Below are 24,316 nucleotides of genomic sequence, written 5' to 3'. Positions count from 1 at the left end.
CATGCAATACTAGCTTGTTAAAGCTGCTTCTGTTTTAATAATCATGGACTTCTCAGAAGGTTCCATCACCAGGATCTGGTTAGAATGATCGTGGCACCATGTCCCTCTATGAAGTCTTAGAATTTTCACATTGGATCCAAAGAAGCAGTGTAATTTCTGTATGACTCAATGATTGGCTTTCAGGCTTCTGTCTCAAGACTTAATACAGAACCCAGAAAGCAACACATGATCATAAACTCAAGCTGTTCCATAAACTAAAAAGAACAAGCCCAGAGGTGATAATGGTAAAATGTATATCCCAAGTTTGGCAATCAAGATAATATACAACAGAAAACATAATGCGCAAAAACGCTGACATAAGACCTGATATTCTCACTAAAGTAATCTGTACAGCAAGTTACAAAAAAAGCTCAAGCTATTTGTTCTCCAAATTCTTTTACAAATTCCTTTGTCTTAACTGCCAAGTTGATGCCATGGTCCAAGACATTGACTTTCCAGGGAAAATTGAGGTAATTGAAGTCCAAAACTGGATGACTACAAGAGGATCATGGATTGAAGACCTGGCCTTACATGTTTATGGCTTCTCTTAACCTCTCCCAATGAGCAGGTGGAGTACAGTCTGGACATTGTTTCCAGGTGATGTATACTCGGTACATTGTGTCACTTTCCATTGCCTTAAGCCAAAGGAAATATCCAGTCAAAGCAACAAAGACCCCTCCCCATGAACAATTATGTATAGTCGGGCTCAAGATTGAAGAAGAATGTCTTAGTCCTCTGTATTCATGTACAGGGTAATGTGACATGGACAACAGTTTCCTACAAGTTGGGTCAAAGCAAGGCCACTCAGCTTGATTTTATGACAAGCTTTGTCCATGAGCAACACATTGTCTGGCTTCAGGTCCCTGTGCATCAACCCTCTACCATGCAAATAGTCGAGAGCCAAAGATATCTATAATGCACACCTGTTGACTGCATCCTTGGGAATTCCAACCTGCAGATAACAGATCAGTACCATGAGATTTAGATTGATCTGAGCAGTGACTTGTCCAAAGCAAAAATACCAAACATTGAAGATGTTACTGTTGGGACAGTGGCTGCTATAGTGAATAAAACTGTTGCAGTGATTGCCACATGGCAATCACATTGTGTATTCTGAGAGCCACTGCCAGATTAATTGGGCAACTACTTATGTCCAGTGATGAGATATTGGGAGACCCAACTTCATCATTTTGTCTGCTGGTATTTGCTTTTGGATGCACAATAGATGGTGCAGCCTATAGGTATTTTTATGGAACAATAAAATTGGCCCCATGCATTGGTATGTCTCCAGACCACTGACAGAGCCAGCTGAATTTGCTAAGAATGAATGACCATACACTATCAATAGCTATCGACTCACCACTTATTTGGTCAACACCCATTTCTCCCAACCTTTCCAAATTCATATTTTTCTGGGAAAAGATGGGCATCTTCTATGTAAGATCATGGTGATTGGATAACTTTGCTTCTAGATGTGTGGAAACTTTTTACAGCTTATATTCCTAAAAATCATCTGGATTTGCCAATGACCTACAGATAAACCTCTCTGCTCTATGGTCAGTTAAAATCATTATCACATGTTTATACCTAATTTACCACTTAAACCAACTTGGTTAACTTAAATCTTGGATATGCAGGAGTTTGCATGTTGACTGTGAGTTCCAGAGGGCACCATTAAGAAAGGAGAAGGTGAGCACTGAATGTTTATCAGATCGTCAGGATATCTGTGCTGCAGGGTGAGTTTTTATTTATAATGGTGGAAGGGGGCCAAGGGTTAGATCAGATGTTACCAGTGACTAGAGGGAGACATGAACAGGTTGCTTGATTTGTCTAGGTTTTGTGCACTGGATGGATTGGAGTGACTGTGAAATGTCAGCCTTTGTGCTGTACATGGGAGAGGGGGGATGGAGGGGCTGATGTGGAGTATACAGAATGTGTAAAGGGGCAGTAGAGGCAAAAGAAAGCAGCAGCTAAGTGGTGTGCAATTTAACAAGAAGCATATTTGTTTAAATATCTGGCCAGCCTTCCCTGTCTCTTGCCCTATGCACATGCCATGTTTAACCGGCAAGACACTCTGAAAATATTGTACTTAGAAAGAAATTGTGTGCACACATGCGCTCCCCAAGCCAGATCTGAATGTATCAGAAGTTTTCTAGGATGAAAGGACTAATTTGCTTTGAATAATTACTTAATTAGCAAGTGCCCACAGCAGGCATTACTATGTAAGATGCATAAACGCTCATACTTGGCAGCAGAAAAAAAACAAGTGAAAACGCTGAACATTTTAGAAGGGGATCCCAGGGGTAACGTCTATCCTAGCAGAGAGTGACATGGTAAGCATGCCGATATGAGGAGACTTTAAAGCTGCAATGCTCCTTGGGGAAATGTGCAAGTTGTTGTATATTCAGAGGAAGAACAAGAACTCTAGCGCCACCTTTAGGGAGTAGCACATTGACCATTAGGATTGCTCCTTCCTATAGGTGGCACGAGAGTTCTAGCCCCCTTCTGAAGACTTTTAGCAACATTTTAGAAGCAAACGCAGGAACAAATGGTAAATGGCAGATGCCACGCACACAGATCGCTGAAAAGCTTCTGGTATATTTCCAATGTCCACTCAGACCAAGGACAGATCAAATATCAGCACCCGGTGGCCATTTTCAGGATTTCTAATTCACTGTACACCTTTTCCTTTTTACATTTATTCTTTGCTATTACTTTCACAGCCACGAGTTCCTCGCTGACTGGGTGTGATGCCAAGATGACCTGAGGTAAAAATCACGACAGATCAGAACTGCCATATATTATATGAATCTGTGTAATGGATCACTACAAATAATATGCATGTCCCTCCAGTGTATCTGGTGCAGGATACATTGGGGAACACTGAGGATAAATCAACACTTGTCCAAATCCTCCCTCACCAAGCTCTTTGTAGAATTCAAAACTGCACAGATTAGTAGGGTTTTCTGTGCTGTCCACATCTCTGAAGGGTAAAGCACAGCATCTGGCATCACCATCGTCTTGAGCTGGCATGTCTGCGGCATCAGAGATCATCATATACCTTCTAACTGCAGGGATTATACAAGATTTATTAAGCTTTTAATAGAATCTCTAAATTTAACCCAATAAGAAATAAAATTAGCCTATTTGGTATCACTACATCTGAATAAGTGCAAAAATTTGGTGTAATCTTTACTTCTGGAGCCTTAGTATTTGTTACTGTAAAAGCTACTGGGTCGCCCTCCAAGGGCTGCGGGGTACTCGGTACCGGGCCGGTGTCAGGGGAACATGTCACAGCAGCGGTGACCCGGACCGTGGCCCTGGGCGCCCAAGTCAATGGCGGTATATGAAGTTAGTGAAATGGAATAGTTCGTGACGCCACCTGTGGTGCTCGGCAAGGGTGGTGTTAAGCCGACGCTGCAGACAGATCCTCTGGGACAGATGGTGGGATGCAGCAGTGATGGTATAGCCCTCCACAGGCAGGGATGATGTCCCAGGGCAGTGTAGTAGTAATGGGAAGGTGCAGGCAGTGTATAGGATGGTACCCAGATGTAGTGGTGCTGAGCAGGTTGGCGCAAGAATCAATGGAGGACACCGAGGCTAGTAGTTCCAAAGCTTTACTCTCAGTCTGCGGTAAACAAGGATGCCTGCCTCCTGGCCGTGTCCTCCGGGTCAGAGACTCAGCCAACCTCCATGCCAAATAGAAAGCTCCTCTCCAACACTCCGCCAACATGTACCTTTCCTGAACGACTCCTCTATAGCGCCTTTAAGTGTGAAGATCTCAATACCGTGGTACTCTGAAGTTCCTCCTGTCAGATGTTCCTAACAACTCTACTTGTATGGCAGACAGCTGTAGCCTCTATAGGGGACTCCTTTCTCCAGAGTCCTGGCTCTCTATTCAGTTGCTTTTGTACCCCAAGTCTAAGATGGGAGTAGTGCATTTACAGCCAACTACTCCACCGGTGTCTGCTGCAGAACCATAAGTGTCCATACTACCTCGGGGCCCCGGCCTTGCGCTGAGAACCTATAGGCAGGGTTCCTCTTCCAACACACATTTCCTCTGTTCTCCCACTACTTCGTTCCGCACTGATCTTTCTCTTATGGAAGCTTAGGTTGCAGTTCTACATCTTTCTCCTTCTGTTTCTTTCCCGTGCCAGCTGTCTCAGATCACTGAGGCAGCTGCAGCACTCCTTCCTCCATCCCTTCTTCCAGGGATCTCCACTCCTCCCGAGTGGCTTCCTTCCTCACTGACCCTCTGTCAGACTGAACCTTTAATCCTACACTTTTCCACTCTTTTATGTATCTTAACTCCACCCACCTCCCAGCACATCCAGTGTTCCATGAAGGGTACCACCAGAGGTGCCCTGCTACTCTCTAAGCACTGAGCCGCAATGTGGTTGTGCAGAACTACCCTGTTGTGTGGGGTGCGAGTGTTGGAGTGTGGAAAGGAGTTCCCACCTAATCTGGATGGTGGGGCACTACACCTTAGGAGAAGGTGCAGTACCTCTGTGGCAACTGACCTTAGGGGCGCCGCACTACAGCTACTGGTTATCTGGAAGTTCCATGTCTTTACCCAATCTTCATCTCCTTCTTTAATGGAGAATCCAAAATTTTCCCCAAAATGTGTCCTTAACCACATCTGTTTTGGGTGTTGCAACTTTCCCTTTTGTGATCACATCATTTGTAATATCACCTGACCACACAGATTCCTCTTAGTCTCTTATTTCTATTTTTCAGTAAAACACATCTGTAGGACGGCATTCCCATGTGCCTGTCTTATTAGTGTATGCAATCTCTTGTAACTGTGCGAACTTAGTCTTGGGTCCTGTGGTAGCATGTAATAAGTTTCCTGTAATATCTGCTGAATTGTCTGGTATGTCTTCATATATTAGGTATTGTAGGCTACCTTCACAAAGTCCAAGAGGATCTAGAGTTTTTGGCAAGGTTCATTCACTTCACTAGTCTTTACTCTATGATGTAAAATCTTCTGCATAGATCAGTTGAAATAGTATAGAGTAACAGAAATGTGATTCTCATCAAATAGCTTTTCCTGAGAAATGTCTTCTCCTGTAGGATTGGTGTTGAATCAAATCCATCATGGACAGGCTGTTTAATATTCCGGCTCTTATTGGAATCCATTTCTTCCTAAAATAAATGCAATATACAACTTGCATTGATCAACATGTACCCACACTTTATTGTCTGTGGGTAATTTTAACCACGTTAGGATTCTTGTTCATCAAGCATCTAATATGTCCCATGGTTTCAATAATCTCAAAGGGACCTTCCCAGTTAGTTTCCCAAGGTCCATTCTTCCTGACAGTTTAATCCTCACTAGAGCCCCTTTCTTGAATGTAGATTCATATGGTGTCTCCATTCTCTGCGTTCTTGATGCAGCATGTGGAAGTGGCTTTCAAGCTTTCCTGCAACTACTGCAACCATTTGGGCCTTGCAACAGCATCTGTTTGAGGTGTGGACAAAAATGGTTCACGTGGAAAAATTGCATTTTTCTTCCTGTCATTAGTTCGAAAGGAGGAAATGGAGTTGTGGAAGAAGTCGCTTCTCACACTCAACAGTACAAAAGTTACGGCATCAACCCAAGTATCTCCTTTGTCCAACAACATCTTAGCAATTCTGGATTTTATTGTTCTTTTCATCGTTTCCACAATACCAGCGACTGTGGATGGTAAGGTACATTAAATTGTTGTTCCCCTAGAATAGTTCAAACTGCTTGCATGACTTTTCCTGTAAAGTGACTTCCTCATTAAGAGGTGATCATTCTTGGGATCCACCAAGTACAAAAGACATGATTAAATAATGCTCGATCTGTAGACAAAGCATCTTTCCTGACAGGTAAAATACAACCCATTTAGAAATAGCATCTACTACAACCAATGCATACCTGAGACCATTTTTACCTGATGGTAACAGACCAATCTGTAACATAGACCATCTGCAGGTGCAATTTGGAGTAGTGGAGGTTTGTCCTTTTGGTCTTGGATTCATTTGAGCACAAATGAGACATGATTGAACAATACTTTATATAGTCTCTTCCATCTTTTTCCATTAAAAATTCTGAGAATTCCTAACCTTTTCTCTTGGCCTAAAAGACCCAAACTTTCAGGATTATATCTTGTGAACTCAACCTGTAGATGTTTTGGTACCACAGGACGGAACTCCCCATTTAAGTCATGACACAACCCCGTTTAAACAAAAGGGAGGTTATGGATCCACTTGGGAAGCAACAAGAGATGTATTTTTCTTCTGCAAAAGGGATATGCGGGTCTGTTCTTGAACTGCTGAAACCTCAAGAGGTTAATGTTGAAACACTTTTCTTGTCACGGCTGCCTCTTTGGCTAGAATATCTGCAGTTGTATTTACAACAGATAATTCATCATATTTTTTATGGGCAGCGACTTTGACAATAGAATGAAAAACAAAAAATGGTTTTGCTGTTATCTCCAATTGTTTACAGCGTGTCACTGTGTGCAAGAGTCTTATTAAATTGTACAAAGCCTTTCTTTTCCCAAACTGTCAAATCTGTCAGTGGGTGATGGTGACAGTGCTGACATATTCCGCAGCACTTTACATTTTAGAGGGGGCCTGTACAGACAATATACACTACTGCATGCCAATAGACCCACAAAAAAACAGATACCAAGAGGAATAAAGGCCCTGCATCATTCTGAAGACCAATATCTATGTATTGGATGCTTCACATTTAGTGTTGAGCATTCCAATACCACAAGTATCTGGTATCGGCCGATATTCACTGTATCGGAATTCCAATACTGAGTTCCGATACTTTTAGCATATCGAATACCGGAATCGGAAGTTCCCATAATGCTATGAGCCAGTTTGATTTGATTCAGCCAGTGACAATCCTCAGAAGTGTGGGCACATCCTGTTAGGCATGTAGGCATGTTAACTAATGGCATGGCTGTGATTGGCTGCTGAAATGATGTCTTGATGCACTATAAAAGTCACCACCATATCTGGTTCACTCTGCTGTGAATTCAGTTAGGGACAGGCTGCTGTTGAAGACTGTGAGGGACAGTTAGAGATAGCGATTTTCACAATCAGTGTGCTTTACCCAGGCTACATAATCCACCACTGTAGCTTTCTTTTGCCTTGCAGCAGTGTTCACAGCTGTCTGCAAGGTCTGTGTGAGTGCAGCTCACGCTGAGTAGTGTGTCCTGCAGCCACATCTGGTTGTAGGCCGCTCATCGTGTCACTGCCTCATACATATTTTTCTTTTTGCTGCTCATTTTTCATTCTCCTATTAGTGTGCACTGTGCATTCATCCGTATAAATTGCTTGCAAACACTATAGGAGTAGACAGCGGAGCCTCTCTGCAGCCTTTCAGTGCTAGTGCCCAGTTTGCTGCACTGTTCACGGCTGTCGGAGAGGTCTCTGTGTGTGAGTGCAGCTCATGCTGAGTAGTGTGTCCTGCAGCCACGTCTGGTTGTAGGCCACTCAGTGTGCGTCACTGCCTCACACATTTTTCTTTTATTGCAGCTCATTTTTTCTTCTCCTATTAGTGTGCATCCATCCGTATCCATCTACATTGGTTGGTTGCAAACACTATATAGGAGTAGATAGAGGAGCCTTTTTTTCTGGCTTGTGCCCTTCAGCTGCAGCCAGATTAATATTACCCTATTTTTTTGGAGCCTCATCTTTTGCATTGTAGGTTACCTTCCTACATTGTAATAGCTCCAAAAAGTTAGTGATGCTATCGCTTTCAAATCTTGGTCACATCCTTTTAGTGTTTGTTTTTTTTTTAAAAAAAACAAAACAAAATAAAGTTCACCAAACACTCCATTGGACAGTTGTGTAGGCCACATTAGCTCCTATTAAAGTGTAGTCCACACACTTCATAAAATAAGTGTTTCTTATACCTATTACCAGCTGTTCAGGAATAAGCACACTAAGCCCCCCCTTTGTACTTTTCTGCCTATCTTTATCAGTCTACCAAGATGAAGGCAGCGAGTAAGGCACGTGGGCATGGTGATTCTGCAGGGAGAGGATGTGGCGTTTCAGCAGGGAGAGGATGTGGGGATTCTGTGCCTGCTGCGGGCACCAGTGAGTCACAATCCCCCAGTTTTGGCAGGCAACAGTCCTTTATGCGCAGCTTTTGTAGGACCCTGCCGTATCCCACTGCTGCGGGAGAAACAAATTGAAGCTGTTGTCGGATGGATGGCAGCTAATGCATCGACTTCAATGACTTCCACGTCCACTCAGGGCCAGAGCACTGAAGAGCAACCATCTGTCTCTTCACCACCTGCCAAAGTGCCCAGGCAGTCAGAGCCCTGGACAGGAGCCATCACAGTCTCAACTTCTGTTCTCTGAATCTGTTGGCTTGGAAAGAGGGGGCCAGCCAAGCAGCATTCAAGAATGTGAAGAGGGAGTATGCAGTGATGCGCAACTGCTTTGTCCCTCTGAATCTGAAGAGGCGGGTGGGCCAGTGCCTATGGTCAGCACACCTCGGTACGCATCAGATGATAACGAGACTCAGGTGCCACTTTCTGGTGCGTACGGTGCTGACGAGACTATCTAGGAGAAGCAGGTGTTTGAAGAGGGGAGTGTAGATGATGAGGTCCTTGACCCATCATGGTGTGAGGAACAGGAAGGTGGTGGGAGCATCTCTGAGGAAGAGATTCCCCGAACAGCCAAAACAGGAGGGAGAGGGAGGGGGCAGACTTGGTTGCCTGTAGCCTCCACTTCGGCACCCGTTAAAAGCATTCCTCTTTCAAAAGCCAAAACCGGAGGCTCCCAAGACTTGCAGTGTGTGGTCCTTTTTTGACAGTTGCAGATGACCTTTGCTTTGTCAAATGCAAGCTGTCATCAGAAAGTCAAGAGGGAAAAATGTCAGCAACCTCAATACCACAAATATGTGGAAAGATGTGCGTACCAAGCACGAGGTGGAGTTACACAGATACACTGAAAACTAGGCCAACGGAGCTGGGTACAGATCTGGAGTGTGGCGCTGTACGTGTTCTGCCAACTCCACGCATTGCAGGAATCCAGTCTGTACACATTGACTCCTCCTCCTACTCAAGTTCCTCAGAAACAGCGCTGCAGGAGCCTGTTACGACCGATATGAGAACAGCTGTGGCCAAATGTCAACAGGCCGTACTCCAATTAATTTCTTTGGGGAATCGAAGCCACACAGCGCAGGAGCTCTGGAATGCCATCAAGCAGGAGAGCGAGGTGTGGTTTGTGCCAGCGAATCTCCAGCCGGGCTTGGTAGTGTGTGACAATGGCCGAAGTCTGGTGGCAGCTCTGGGCCCAAGCAACTTCTCACATCCCATGTCTGGCACATGTGCTGAACTTGGTCATGCAGAGCTTTCTGAGGGACTATCTGGATCTTGAGGCACTGCTGCACAAGGTTCGCATAGTGTGCTCACTTGCGGCGTTCCAGCACAGCAAGATCGCGCGTTGCTGCTCTGCAGCGCCGATTACGCCTTCCGGAACATCGCATCATATGTGACCTACCCACCAGGTGGAATTCAACGTTGCATATGTTGGAGCAGTTGTTTGAGCAGCAGGCAGCAGTCATGGAGTACCAGCTGCATCGGGCACAAACAAGTCGCACTGTGCGCCGGTCACACTTCAGCACCACTGAGTGGGCCTCTATGAAGGACATCTGCCTCATTTTGTGTGCCTTCGATGATTCCACACGGTCGGTGAGTGCAGATGATGCACTAGTCAGCATGACTGTCCCCCTTATCTGCCTGCTTCAAAAAACACTGCAAGCACTAAGGGAGGAGGTTTTGGAAGAGGTGGAGGATGAGCAGTCACAAATGCAATCTGCTTCTGGACAGTCTGTGCTACGTGGTTCCTCACAAAGGCCTAGGCAGGGGACACTTTGTGAGGAGGAGTCAATGGAGGAGGAAGACATCTCTAAAGAGGAGGGAGGTACACAATGCTCTAGTCAGTATGTACAGCGAGGGTGGGGTGATGCAGAGCAGGCAGAGATGATGCCTTAAGCAGGGGACAGCATTTCTTGGGCAGTTGGGAGTCTGCAGCACATGGTTGATTTCATGCTGCAGTGTCTGAGAAATGACCGCCGCATCGCTCACATTCTCAACACGGCTGATTATTGGGTGTACACCCTCCTAGATCCTCGCTACCGGGACAACTTACAAAGCCTCATCACACCGTTGAACCGGGAGCGTAAAATGCGGGAGTACCAAGACACACTGGTGCAGTCCATCATGTTCTCCATTCCACCCGAGAGCAGTGCTGCTAGTGCTTTACAAAGCAGCTCTGTGCGTAGGGGCAGTGGAGGAAGCTCTGTACAAGGAAGGCACAGAGGTAGCGCCTCGGCACAAGGCAAGACCAGTATGGCCCAAATGTGGCCAAGTTTTGTGTGTCCGCCACAAATGTCTACACAATCAGAGGACTCCAGTCAGCAGGAGGCAACGTTTCCGTCAGATGGTGACAGAGTACATGTCTTGCCCTGTCAGTGTACTCCCAGACGGCTTTTCCCCCTTCAAGTTTTGGGTCTCAAAGCTGGATACATGGCCAGAGCTTAGCCAGTAAGCATTGGAGGTGCTGGCTTGCTCTGCTGCCAGTGTATTATCGGAATGCGTCTTTAGTGCCGCAGGTGGTGTACTAACAGACCGTCGCACGCTACTGTCCTCCGATAACATTGACCGGCTTACTTTTCTGAAAATGAACAAGGCCTGGATCTCGCCAAAATTTGCCAGTCCTCTACCAGAATAACTGGTTGGCAACAGTATCCAGGTCTCCTGTTGTGTTCATGTTTCTACCACCTGAACTGTAATCCCTGCGCTTCAACACAGCCAGTTGTTGCTCAGAAGTGCCGTCTGCACAGAGAAAAACACTAGCTCCTGTGTTAGTGGGGTTCAGTAACACCATCTGCTCCCCTGCTGTGTGGACGGCAAAGTTTCCTGCTCCCTCCACAATTGTACTACTACTGATTTTTAACCGTGCTCCACTTAGGCCTCTGGCTCCACTGTCTCTAGTATTTCCCCTGGCCTCCAACCCCGCCAGTTGCTGCTCTGAAGTGGCGTCTGCACAATCCACACTTGTTCCTGGGTTACTGGGGCTCAGTCACATCAGTTGATCCCCTGATGTGTTTCCAGCAATGTCTCCTGCTCTGTCCACATTCCCATTACTAGTAGTGGGAATGTGGACAGAGCAGGAGACCTTGCCGGACACACATCAGGGGATCAACTGATGTGACTGAGCCTCTGTAACCCAGGAACAAGCGTGGATTGTGCAGACGCCACTTCAGAGCAGCAACTGGCGGGGTTGGAGGCCAGGGGAAATACTAGAGACAGTAGCGCCAGAAGCCTAAGTGGAGCATGGTTACAATCAATAGTGTACAATCGATATAAAACTTGCTTCAAGTAGGCCTCAGCCTGCTCCTTGATTGATCCTGGGCTTCAACACAGCCAGTTGTTGCTCGGAAGTGCTGTCTGCACAAAGAAACACATGCTCGAGTGTTAGTGGGGTTCAGTAACGCCAGCTGCTCCCCTGCTGTGTGGATGACGGTGTCTCCTGTTGCCTCCAAAATCACACTACATCTTATTTACTACTCGCTCTAAGTAGGCCTCAGCCTGCTGTATGATTGACCCTGGGCTCCAACATCACCAGTTGCTGCTCAGAAGTGTCTTTGGCACTGGTACTCCCTCCTGCCCAGCCTGGTTCCAGCACGCCTGCTGTTTCCGGGGATTGTCAACGTCACTTTGCCACTAATACATAGTCCTGTCGTGTTGCGGTCGGGTTAGCAGTCTATGGTGCCATCAGTTTCGGTGCTTCCTATGTGGGCTGCTGGTTCCGTAGTGCCAATAGTACAAGCACCCCCTGTTGGACTGTGGGTTTCAGTAACTGCGGCCTGCTCGCAGCCTTGCAACTTTGTTTATTATGGGTACCTTGTGCTACCCATCCGGGTTCCAGCACCGTCAGCAGGTTCTCGGCAGTGCCTTTTGCCTAGGTGCCTCCTTCTCAGTATCGGAGTTCCAGCAACGTCAGCTGGTCCTTGGTAGTGCTTTGTAGCACAGGTACCTCCTGCTTATTAACAGTGTTCCAGCACCATCAGCTGGTCCACGGTTGTGCCATTGGCTCTTGTTCCTTCAGCTGCCACTCTGGGTTCCAGCACCGTCAGCTGGTTCTCGCTAGTTTCATGTGCTCTTGCAGCTTCTGCTGCCCCTCTGGATTCCAGCACCATCAGCTGATCCTCGCTAGATAAATTTGCTCTTGTTCCTTCTGCTGCCCATCCGGGTTCCAGTACTGTCAGCTGGTACTCGGCAGTTCCTCAGCCGCCTTGTACCTTCTGCTACTTTTCCAAGTTCAAGCTTGTGGAAATGGTTTCTGGTTCTCACTCTGGATCTCCCTGACGATGACCCTGAAGACCACATCGAAGAAGACCAAAAAGATGACCCTGAAGATGACAGAGAGGACAAAGAACATGAAGACAAGCGCCAAGATGCAGAACAACAAGAGACAGAAGACGAAGAAGCAGAAGAACATTAAGCATAAGACTAAAAATCAGAGCAAATGATATCTAAATTATAAGCAGAAGAAGACTAAGCAGTGTATGGGAGTGAGTCCATTCCTCCTCGTGGTGCCCCTGGAAAATGAACGCGGACAAATCCTGTTGTAAATCTTTTGTGACAGGCAGAACGGAAGGTGTAATCTTCAAACTTTCATAGATAACTACAGAAATGCCTGTCACAAATAAGAATGATGAAGAAAAATAGGAAGAAGATGAATTATAATATGAAGAAGAATCGTTGAATAAGAATATGAATAATGTGCAAAAAAAATATAAAGGTGAAGAAGATGAATAAGTTGAATAAGAAGTTGATAAAGATGCTGCTGCTGAGGATCATGAAGGAGAAAGTGTGGGAGAAGTAAAAAAGGTGAAGAGCATGGAAGTAGTGAAATATACATATCTGATAAAATATAAAAGGTTAACAGTCAATATCTCTAACTCCGAACGTCTTAAAAAATTTGACCGACCCAGGTAGCGAGGGGGTCTCCTACCTCGGTCAAGCTCGGGTCCCTGGAAGCGCCACGGTGGGGCCGGGCAGGTCTCCATGACAGTGGTGGGAGACAGGGGTCCGGTGGACAGCCGCCTCCATATTGCCGCACCAGGAGGTATGTATGACCCGGGCCCCTCCTGGTGCGCTCTCCCAGTGGCCGCTCTCTCTCTTCCGGTGTGGCGCCCGGTCGGCGGCGCAGGTCGGCGTGCGTGGGGGTTGTGGCCTGGCCTGAGCCGGGGGGTGCCGTGCCTGCTCCTTCTGCGCGTCCCCCGCAGGCCTCAGACGGGTGGCGGAAGTGACGCGGTGGAAGGGGCGGGGCCGGGGACGCCAAAACCGGAAGTCGGGGGCCGGCTTCCGGCGCGCGCCGCTTGTGCGCGGAGGTCCTGGGCGGCGTGCAGTGGCTGGGGAGGACCGGAGCTTGCGGGGGGAGGGTCGAGGGGGGGTCCCGGGTGGGGGTGCGTGCGAGAACCCTGTTGACCCGGGCAAGGAGGCCTTAAAAGGCAGGAGGTGACGCTGCTGAGGTGCTTCTGAAGGCCAGCGATGGATACGACAGAAGCCCCCTTAGAGCAGCTGGACGAGGTGCAGGAGCACCCACAGAAATGGGCCACAGTGAAACCGCATGCGAGTGGCCAGCAGAAGAAACAAACGGACGGGCGAACAAAGCCACAGAAGTTCCTCCAGGCTAAAGGACCCTCCTGCCTCCCTCCGTGATCCGGTACCTGCCTCATCTGCATGGGTAAGAGATCTCCGTGAATGTACCCTGATGCAGTGTTCCCTTATGTTTTGTTCACAGGGGAGGAAAGCTACGGGAAAACAGAAGCACAGGGAATGTGCCCTCTGTAGTTGCCCCTTGCCGGACGGCCACCCTAAAAAGTTGTCAGCCATGCGTGAGACAAACTGTAGGGGTGGAAGTGGACGTTGGCCCTGGGGTAGATTGACAGGCCCTTACACTCTCCCCCATCCATACAGGTAGCGGAAGAAACGCCGGACTTCACCACAAGCCTGAGGGACATAATCAGGACAGAGATAAAGGCCCTATCTAAAAAGGATTCCTCTAGGGGAAGAGAATGTAGTTTCTCAGGTTCAGAGTCCTCGACCGCCCTAAGGATCGATGACTCTTCAGATTCCCCGGCCTCCACTTCATCTTCAGAGGAAGACTCGAGTCGATTCTGCTTCCCCTTAGACCAGATGGATAAGCTAGTTAAAGCAATAAGGTCCACCATGGGGGTAGCAGACACAAAACCGGAACTTTCAGCTCAGGACGTGATGTTCGGGGGTCTAGATCCCAGGAAGCGGAAGGCCTTTCCATTAAATGATAAGGTCCAGAGCCTATTTGATAGGGAATGGAAGAGACCTGAAAAAAGAGGCTCCTTACCTCTGGCCTTCAAACGGAGGTACCCGTTTGACGACCCAGTGGTAAACAGATGGGATAAAGCCCCTAAACTGGAAGCGGCAGTAGTCAAAGCCTCCAAAAAATCCTCCATTCCCTTCGACGATATGGCCTCCTTAAAAGACCTGTTAGATAAGAAAGCAGACTCCTTTTTGAAGGGAACTTGGGAGATGTCAGCAGGTGCTCTAAGACCAGCGATAGCTGCCACATGTCCGGCCAGATCCATGATGGTCTGGCTAGACCAATTGGATTCCCAACTAAAGGACGGAGTGTCAAGAGCTTCTATCAGGAAAACGCTGCCAATCATCCAAAGTGCGGCAGCTTTTTTGGCGGATGCTTTAGCGGACTCTGCGAGGATGGCAGCCAGAACTGCGAGTTTATCTAATGCAGCTCGAAGGGCCCTTTGGTTAAAATGCTGGCCGGGAGATATCCAGGCCAGATCACGACTCTGCTCCATTCCATGTGAGGGCGAATATCTGTTTGGCCCAGTCTTGGATGAACTCTTAGAGAAAGCCGGGGATGATAAAAAGAAGTTCCCCAGTCTACCGAATCCTTCCTACAGACGTCCCTTTACCAGGAAAGGCTATTTCCGTAGAAGGCCGTCCAGAGATCAGGGCAGATGGGAGGACAAAAGGAGAGGTACAGGCTTCATGTTCTGAGGAGGGGGGCGTCAAGAAGGTCCAGCACGTGACACTAAAAAACCTCCCCAATGACTAGTTGCCCCGGTAGGGGGGAGACTAGCTGCCTTCTACCCAGCCTGGTCCTTGATTTCCAATAGTAAATGGATACTGGGGGTGATAGCTGCGGGTCTACGCCTAGAATTCGCCCGGGTTCCCCAAGATCGATTTAAGGTCACCCCGCTCAGGTCTTCCACACCAGAACAAGCTGCCCTGGAGGCCGAGGTGCATGATCTCTGCCGTAAGAGGGTCCTGACGGTGGTCCCAGAGGGAGAAACGGGAAAAGGGTTTTACTCCCCCCTGTTCCTGGTCTGCAAACCAGACTGGTCCTTCAGAACTATAATAAACCTTAAATCCCTCAACAAATTCCTGGTCATACGCCTGTTTAAGATGGAGACAATTAAATCAACAATAAAATTACTGTTTCAAAACTGTTTTATTGTGGTCTTAGATTTAAAAGACGCTTACTACCATATTCCCATTCATGCAGCCCATCAGCGGTTTCTCAGAGTGGCGGTTCAGCTAGATGGGTCAGTCCAACATTTTCAATATGCAGCTCTCCCCTTTGGGGTGGCAGTCGCTCCCCGTGTGTTTACCAAAGTTGTAGCGTAAATTATGGCCCATCTTCGAGAATCGGACATTCTTGTGATCCCCTACTTAGATGACTTCCTGATCGTAGGGAAAACAGCAAAACATTGTCTGGAACAACTACAAAGGGCAATGTCTGCCCTAGAGGGGTTAGGATGGCTGCTTAACATTAAAAAGTCTCGGTTACAGCCGGTGAGAGTCCAACAATTCTTGGGCCTGATCCTAGACTCTGAGAAACAGGAATGCTTGCAATAACCCTACCATGTCCCTCAGGAAAGCAATGTCCCTTCTGGGTTCCCTCTCGTCCTGTATCCCGGCAGTCCAGTGGGCACAGTTTCATACAAGAAAACTGCAGGGCGAGGTCTTAAGGCATCAGACCTTGTGGGTTACTTGGAGGGTCAGCTAACCTTGTCCTGAAACACAAGGGAGTCCCTAGAGTGGTGGCTAGTCAAGGATAATTTATCCAAAGGGGTCCCCTGGGAGTATGACACATCCCGCATAATCACCATGGATGCTAGCCCTTCCGGTTGGGGGGCTCATATGGGTGAGATTCTGGTACAGGGCCTATGGGAGCATCATCAGATAGAAATGTCATCTAATCTGAAAGAGTTGACAGCGGTAGAGCAGGCAGCTAAGGAGCTACTTGTGTATCTACAGGGCCATCATGTGCGAGTGTTCTCCGACAATCAGGTCACCGTGGCTTATATCAACCACCAAGGCGGGACTGGTTCCAAACCCCTGATGAATGTGGCAGAACGGTTATTCCGGCTAGCAGAGCAGCATTTTCAATCTTTAACAGCTCTACATATAAAAGGGAAGGAAAATATCACAGCAGATTTCCTAAGCCGCAATCCACTAAAACAAGGAGAATGGTCCCTAAGCACCTCCATCTTCGACCTGATTGTACAAAGATGGGGACAACCAGAGGTAGACCTCTTCGCTACCAGGGAAAACAGAAAATTAAAACAACTTTGTTCCCTAAATCCCAGAGAGAACCCCCTGGCGGTAGATGCCTTTCTGATAAAGTGGGACTTCAGGCTAGCATACGCCTTCCCTCCCCTATCGCTACTACCCCTGGTGATGAAGAAAATCAGGAGAGACAAAGCAAGGGTGATAGTTATCGCTCCATTTTGGCCCAGGAGGGCTTGGTTTTCTTGCCTCAGGACCATGTCAGTGTCCGACCCTTGGGTCCTTCCGGACATCCCGGATCTCATATCCCAGGGCCCTGTGTTCCATCCTCAGGTGGCTGGCCTACATCTGACAGTGTGGAGTTTGAATGGACACTACTGAGAGAAAAAGGCTTCTCCCCAGACCTGATTAGCACCCTACTTAAAAGTAGAAAAGTCATCACTACCAAAATCTGTCAGAATTTGGAAAAAATTCCTGCAGAACTCTGGAGTGGTCGCTGGCGCTTCAGCACCTGTAAACCAAATCTTAGTTTCTTCAGAAAGGTCTGGATATGGGGCTCTCCACTAGTACCCTTAAAGTACAAGTATCAGCCTTGGGGGCCCTCTTTAGCTGCAACATCGCAGGTAATTACTGGATCAGTAGATTCATTAAGGCAGCAGGTAGATCCAGGCCAATAGCGAAGGATAGATTCATGTCGTGGGACTTGAACCTAGTCCTCACGGCTATGACAGAAGCCCCATTCGAACCTATCTCCTTAGCTTCCATAAAGAACCTGTCCCTCAAAGTAGCTTTCCTGGTAGCTCTAACCTCAGCTCGTAGGGTAAGCGACATCCAGGCATTATCTAGACGTCCTCCTTATATACAGTTCAAGGACGATGGGGTAATACTCAGACCTGATATGGCATATTTACCTAAGGTAGTTTCCAGCTTTCATAGGACACAGGAGATAGTCCTTCCATCTTTCCTCCCTAATCCAGCTAATGAGAAGGAAGAGAAGCTTCACACCTTGGATGTTAGGAAATGCCTCATAGAATATCTGGCAGTTACCGATCCCTGGAAAAAAGATAATGCCCTGTTTGTCTCTCATCATGGCCCTAGGAAAGGTTGTAGAGCGTCAAAAAGTACACTAGCCAGGTGGGTTAGAGAAGCGATCTCAATAGCATACACCTCAAAAGGCAGGTCGCCACCCAGGAAGCTGAGGGCGCATTCCACCAGAGCCATGGCGACCTCATGGGCCGAAAGGTCAGAAGTGTCCATTGACCAGATATGTAAGGCGGCTACTTGGTCCTCTCCGAGCACCTTTTATAGTCATTATAGGCTAGACTTGGGTGCTTCCACAGACCTCTTTTGGTATAAGGGTACTGCAGGCTGTAGTCCCTCCCTAAATAGTTTTACTCTGTGTAATTCTCTCAGGTGGTGCTGTCATGGACGACCGATGGTCTTCGAAAAACACCGTTAACCGGTGAGTAACTGAGTCCATGACAGCACCTGTATATTCCCTCCCTTTAGTTTAAATTTGGGTGTGCACCTCTTCCTCTTGTATGTACACTGGCAAAGAATAGTTGTGTAAAGTACTGTATATAATTTTGCTATTAACCATTGTGGTCCTCTTGTGCTCTGTAATCCAACTGATGCGTGGGAGAGGTGCCGCCCTTTTGTATCTGTAGGTTTCCTGTTCCTGAAGGGCGGATCCCCTCTCTCAGGTGGTGCTGTCATGGACTCCGAAAAACACCGTTAACCGGTGAGTAAGACTATCTGACCTTGTATCTAGTTCAGATTCGCTCACAATTAGGAGCCATTTATTATCAATCATCTTGATGACAGACAACTTCCACCCAGAACAGATCAGCTGCAGCTTCTAGAATAACATGGTGATCTGACAAACGTCACTTCCTGCCATTGGCCTCACATCAGCTCCTCAGTGCTGCTCCTATGTGGTCACTGGTTATTGTGAGGCTCATTAGTATAATCCAACATTTCCCCTCACCTCAGGTGTCTCCTTCTCCCTGGAAGCCAAAAATTTACTTCTGCATTAGGCTGTTCACCCCTATTCTGAGATGGACAAAACCTTATCCCTGAATTATGCAAATGTTGATTAAGTAAATTTGTGGGATAATTACTTGTTTAAAAAAAAAAGTTTGTTAGAATTTATTACTAATAATTCATTTCAGTTCAGTGATCTGATCAGTCTTCACCAGTGGAGATATCTGGCAGTAATGCCGGGGTCACACTGGCAAGGAATACGGCTGAGTGAGAGGTGCTAAAAGCACGCATTAGACACGGACCAATGATTCTCTATGGGGTCCCTCGCACCAGCCGTATATTTCTCATCCGTATTCTACGCTCCGTGCCAATCGCAGCATGCTGCAATTGTCAGCGTACTTCGGCCGTAGTACGCCAATGCAAGGCTATGGGTGCGCCAAAAATACGATTTCCACACGGACCACACATGTGACTTGCGAGAAATACGCACCCGGTGTCTTTTAGCAAAGCCAGCAATTCAGTGCGCTATACAGTAAACTCACACTGACAGTTTTATTAAAGAAACGAAAGAATAGATATAGACACATAGAATATATATATATATATATATAGAATGTGTGTATATATGTGTGTGTGTGTGTATATATATATGTGTGTATATGTATATGTATATATATAGTGTGTCTATATCCATTCTTTGGTTTGTTATAAACCCTGTCATAGGGCTCCATTATATGTCCATTTTGCAAGCCTGCGAGAAAATCTCGCCATACGGATGCTTACATGCGAAAAATACGCGACCACACCTTGATTACGGATGACATACGGAGCACTGTTTAGGGGCCATTCATCCGTATTACGCATGTAAACTACTGACCGTATTTTGCGTCGGTTAGTGTGACCCCGGCCTTAGGCACACGGTGATTTTCTTCCTGTTGATTTGGAGAATGGAGCAGGTGGAAGACCGCACAAAAGAAGTGACATGCTGCATTTTTTGGACCGCACAAAAACCGCGTGGAGAAAACCGCAGCGTGTGCACAGCGTTTTTTTTTTTTTTCAATTGTTACCACCCACCTTTCGTGTCTCCCCTTTTTCCCTCATAGATTGTAAGCTTGCGAGCAGGGCCCTCATTCCTCTTGGTATCTGTTATGATCTATGTGATTATTGTTATGCTGTAATTTCTATCGTCTGTACAAGTCCTCTCTGAAATGTAAAGTGCTGCAGAATATGTCGGCGCTATAGAAATAAAAATTATTATTTTTCATTGATTTATGCATCGTGTGTACATAGCCTCTTACCTGCGGATCCGCAACAATGCAAATCAATAAAAAAAAAACGCTGTGCACATGCTGCGGTTTTTGTGCGGGCCAAAAAATGCAGCATGTCGCTACTTTTATGTGGTTTTCCACCTGCTCCATTCTCCTAATCTGCAGTGGAAAACCACACAAACTGCTGGATAAACCGCTATAAAAAGAAATCCGCAGGAAAAATGCAGGTCATTTGACCTGCGGATTTCTTAACCTGTGCGGAAAAATCCGTAGGAAGAAAATCACCGTGTACACTTAGCCTTACATTTTACTGTAAATCACTTTGCGTATCTGCAGCGTTTGTGCCGTAAAATCTGCTGCGGATCCGCAGGAAAAATGTATCGTCTGAACATGGCCTAAGTGTTCCATTATTCTGCAGTGCTCCCAGTGGAAAGATTTAGTATTGCAGTATTCAGTGACATGTCATGGATGTCCATAATGGTTGTAATTCCAAGAAGTCTTAGAAAATTTCCACTTCTGATGCAAGATTGTGTGATGATCCATGCATAAAGCAATCAGGACTGTAGACTTCTGTCTCAAGATTCAGGTTCTGTTTTTATCATAAATTAAAGCTGTTGGCTGTCCTGCCTCTATTACCAATTCTTCATCAACTGCCAAGTTAAGGCTCATTCACACCTCAGTGTTTGGTCCGTATTTTGCATGAGTGTTTGTATGCCAAAGGCATGAATGGAACTTATGGAGAAAAAATATAATTGAAAGACTGACTCCTGTTCCTTATTTTGGAGACATTCCTGGTTTTGGCATACAAATACTGATGAAATACTGATGTGTGAAAGAGGCCTTAGTCTGAGTTGACAAGTTGGCATATAATCTAGCAAAAAATGGCACTCGGCTTGGTATTATGGTGACAATTTATTCCAGGAGTAGTACACAGTAGTAAAGGTTTTGGTCAGACAAGTAACCTTCAGTGTAATAGATTAACATAGACCTAGATGATCATGCACACATGAGTTGAGACTGGGCAAGAAGCTGCATGAAGGTAAAACTTACTAGCTGTATGAGCTCCTGAATTACCCTGGCTTTGTCCTCATGCAGTCCAAGGACCAGATCACAGCGGGCAATGCAGCCAGGAAGGACCACATTGAGAGGAAAGCATCCATCTCCAACAAGACCACCAGCTGCATATTCAAACTGCTACAAAAATCTGGTATCATGACAGCATTTGTGACTAAGTGCTGTGCAACTGGTTCATTGTCATTCTGTGAGATGATCCCTATACAGTGGGTGGGCAGGAGAATAGCCACCAGTTCATTCCTAAATAGAAATCCTGGGGGTACCAGAAGGATATAAATTTTATCCTCCTAAAGTATAGCTGTTGTGAACTCATCTTATGGTTTACCTCTGGCTTCTGGTGAGGGTGGTGGAGCTGGCTGTGTTGACAGAGGAGTCATGAGTTCTCCATCGGGGCTCCCTCTAGTTGTGACCATAGGTAATGAAGCTGATCTGAATGGCAGAGACCTGCCACCTGAGGAGGAGGACTGTGAGTGGACATCAGAAGTCTCTGACTGGATTTAAGTCAGCCGACTCCCTAATTTTGTGCTGGTGACTTTTTTTTTTTTTCCCTCCCCTGAGGTTCTGGTTTCCAGTTCTGTTCCTGCCTTCTTGAGCTAATTGTGTTCTGCTATATTTTCATATGAGATTTGGTCTGGTTTACTCAGTTTTTGAGGTCAGCCAGCCCCTGCTGGGGCTGTGCTGAATTTCCATTCTTATGTCTCCGTTTATGCCAGTTTGCGTTTTGTCCCTGATCAGATTGGGCTTTTTGCTCTGTCTTCAGAATATACCAGAGTGCTGATATAGGGAATTGAAGCCTAGCGGCTTCAGGGTTTTTGTTATCAGAAAGTGTTGGACATTTTTTGGCTGGGTTTTGTATGTGATTGCAGATAGCATCATTCCTTTCCTGTCCTTTCTAGTTAGTGTGGGCCCCATCATTTGCTCAGCCTATTTTTCTATCTGTTTGTGTTTTCATCTTGCCTCACCGACAATACATGTTTGGGGTCTGCTCTGGGGCAGTTTAGATTTCCCCTTTTCTTGCTTTAGGCTTATTTAGTTCTCAGGCTGTGACAAGGCGTCTAGGATCTTCGTAGGTACGCTCCATGGCTACTGCTAGTTGTGTGGACAGGATCAGGGGTCTGCAATCAGCTTAGTTACCAACCTCTCTGGTTTTCCATGGCTTAGTATGTTTTTGTTTTTCCTCGTCGGTGACTCATTCATAACATATAGCTGTCTTTCAAGGATGATGCCAATAATGACTCTCAATGGTCTGAAAATCAGCTGATTGCAACTAAACTGTGCTGGCCTTGTGATTGGCCAGGCAGGAGTGGACATCATGAACCATTCCACAGTGGCCATCTTTGAAATTCTGGAAAAAACATGGTCAGCACAAGACTGCACCCGAGTGAATATGAAGATTGAGTTTGGTGTGGATGTGACTAAAAAAGAAATGGTCTTTGCTGATGTGATTGATAATGACTTGTGGCATCTATGGCCCTCAGGTGATCAGACCCAGCAGAAGGATGAACAGACTTACCACGAAAAGTCAAAAGAAACTGAGTGGGTTGCAGACAAAGTGGAGTTACTGGTGACCTAGTCATAGCCAAGAATGGATTGTTGATGGGGTGAATTTCTGACCTAGTCCACTGTGAAAAGATTAAGCAATCTGTGCAAATTATGGCATCCCATGTGAACTGAGGGAGATGTCTGATCACAAAGGACCTGATGAGACTGCCTGTTTGTGTTGGTCTCTCCAGGCATGTGATGTGACTGTCACACAGCCGCAACACATGGAGCTGTGGCGCCTAACCGCTGATAAATGGGAGCTCTCCAGGTTTCCGATGCAGCTATTTGGAAACCGCTAATAGTATTCGGAAAAGCCCTAGTGATGGGCGAGCACTAAAAAGCTCGGTGGCTCATTGGTTGGGTCCAGCAAATTGGAATACCCAATAAACCTGTGTAATGAGCTCAATGTAAGTCTATGGGATAAAGTGAACAGTAAGTACTTATGCCAAGACCTACCACCCCCAACCCCCCTCGGGTGATTTTGGGGCCCCAAAAAAATCTGAAATCATTAGGAACAGTGTTCAAATTACATGGTATCATCATGGGGAATACCCCTGGAAGCATTTCAGACTCCCAGGTCAAAGCTATGAACAATGTTGCTAGTCCTATGCCATTTTTACAGGCACACAATAAAACATACAAAAATGAAACTGAAATGGATTTTCCTGGGAAATATGTTAAGGAACATCCTTTTCATGGTAATTTGTATGTAAGACAAAATAAATAACCCAAAACAAGAATGTTCTTCCACCACTTGGGCTATGTTCACACATAGTGTTTTGGATGGTTTTCCAAATTTAGCATTGCTTTCAACCAAGACACATGCATTCACTGGGAAATGTCACTTGAAGTGGAGACAAAAGGGAGATGGTAGAAAATGCTTCTTGTGTAAGGTGCAGCCATTAGTAGAAGATGGGGGGTGTTCCCATAGTGCTGCATGAAGTATATTTCAGAATTCCGAATTCTGTTCTGTGCTCACCTCCATTTGTCTTGGCAGTACTGTGCAGCGGTTTGGCTGATTTGCACATGGTTAGTGATGGGAAGAGCTCTTTTACTCTAATTGGGTACTGTTCAAGAAGCTTCTTGAATCCCCTTTATCAAATTGCTCTAATGTATTGATTCCTTCTTCCACTTCATCTTCTTCTTGGTCTTCTTTCTTCTGTCCACTTTCTCTTAATTGATGTAGGTCTGTGGAACTAGACAGGCAAGTTAGTTAACTTATGCTCTCAATGGTAGTGATAACTAAAACTAATTGACCAAACTTCTTCCATAATGCATCATTGCTTATCTCCACTTCTATAAAGATGGGTGGCAGGGCTGCCTATGGCTGGAGGTGAGACTTATTTTGAGCTTTCTCCTCTTTCACCCAATATTGTTGTTGTTAAACTTCAGATGGGAAATTCCTTCTTGCTGATGGGTATGGTTGATGTAAGTTTCAGCAAGTTCTCGATCTTCAAAGGTTTTCTTGTGCCATTTGGTAAAATAGCTCTTGCCTCTATTGCACTCACCAAAGGTTGATGAAATCTAGAGAGAAAATACGTTAGTGCTAGTGACTACCACACAAGTAAGCATAGAATTCCTACTATTCAAGCCACATGTCATTGTCCTCAGTACTAATCCTCAATTCCCAATTCAGACCATCCTGACCAGAAGCACAGGCAATCGCCACCTCTTCGTGTACAATTGTAAGTGGAAAAGTCAGGTCCAGCTTCTTGGTGCAGTTGAGCATTTGCTGTTTCAATTTATGCAATAGTGCAACACACAGACCCCTACTGCCGTCCTATGCATTTTGACTCTTGGACTAAGACTTCATAAGAGTCAAAACACACA

General features: G+C 46.2%; 1 long non-coding RNA gene and 1 pseudogene across 1 annotated transcript in view; both read left to right on the top strand.

Annotated features, from left to right (window-relative positions):
* LOC141047991 (uncharacterized) overlaps window positions 1-24,316 on the top strand; it is a 224,899-nt gene that overhangs the window by 107,592 nt on the left and 92,991 nt on the right. The window lies entirely within an intron of this gene.
* On the top strand, window positions 640-22,876 carry LOC141048030 (bifunctional phosphoribosylaminoimidazole carboxylase/phosphoribosylaminoimidazole succinocarboxamide synthetase-like; annotated as a pseudogene).

This window comes from Dendrobates tinctorius, unplaced genomic scaffold (assembly GCF_039654945.1).
Source record: "Dendrobates tinctorius isolate UK_male_01 unplaced genomic scaffold, ASM3965494v1 ptg000131l, whole genome shotgun sequence".
Taxonomy (NCBI): Eukaryota; Metazoa; Chordata; class Amphibia; order Anura; family Dendrobatidae; genus Dendrobates; species Dendrobates tinctorius.
This window is presented reverse-complemented; position numbering and strand designations above follow the sequence as displayed.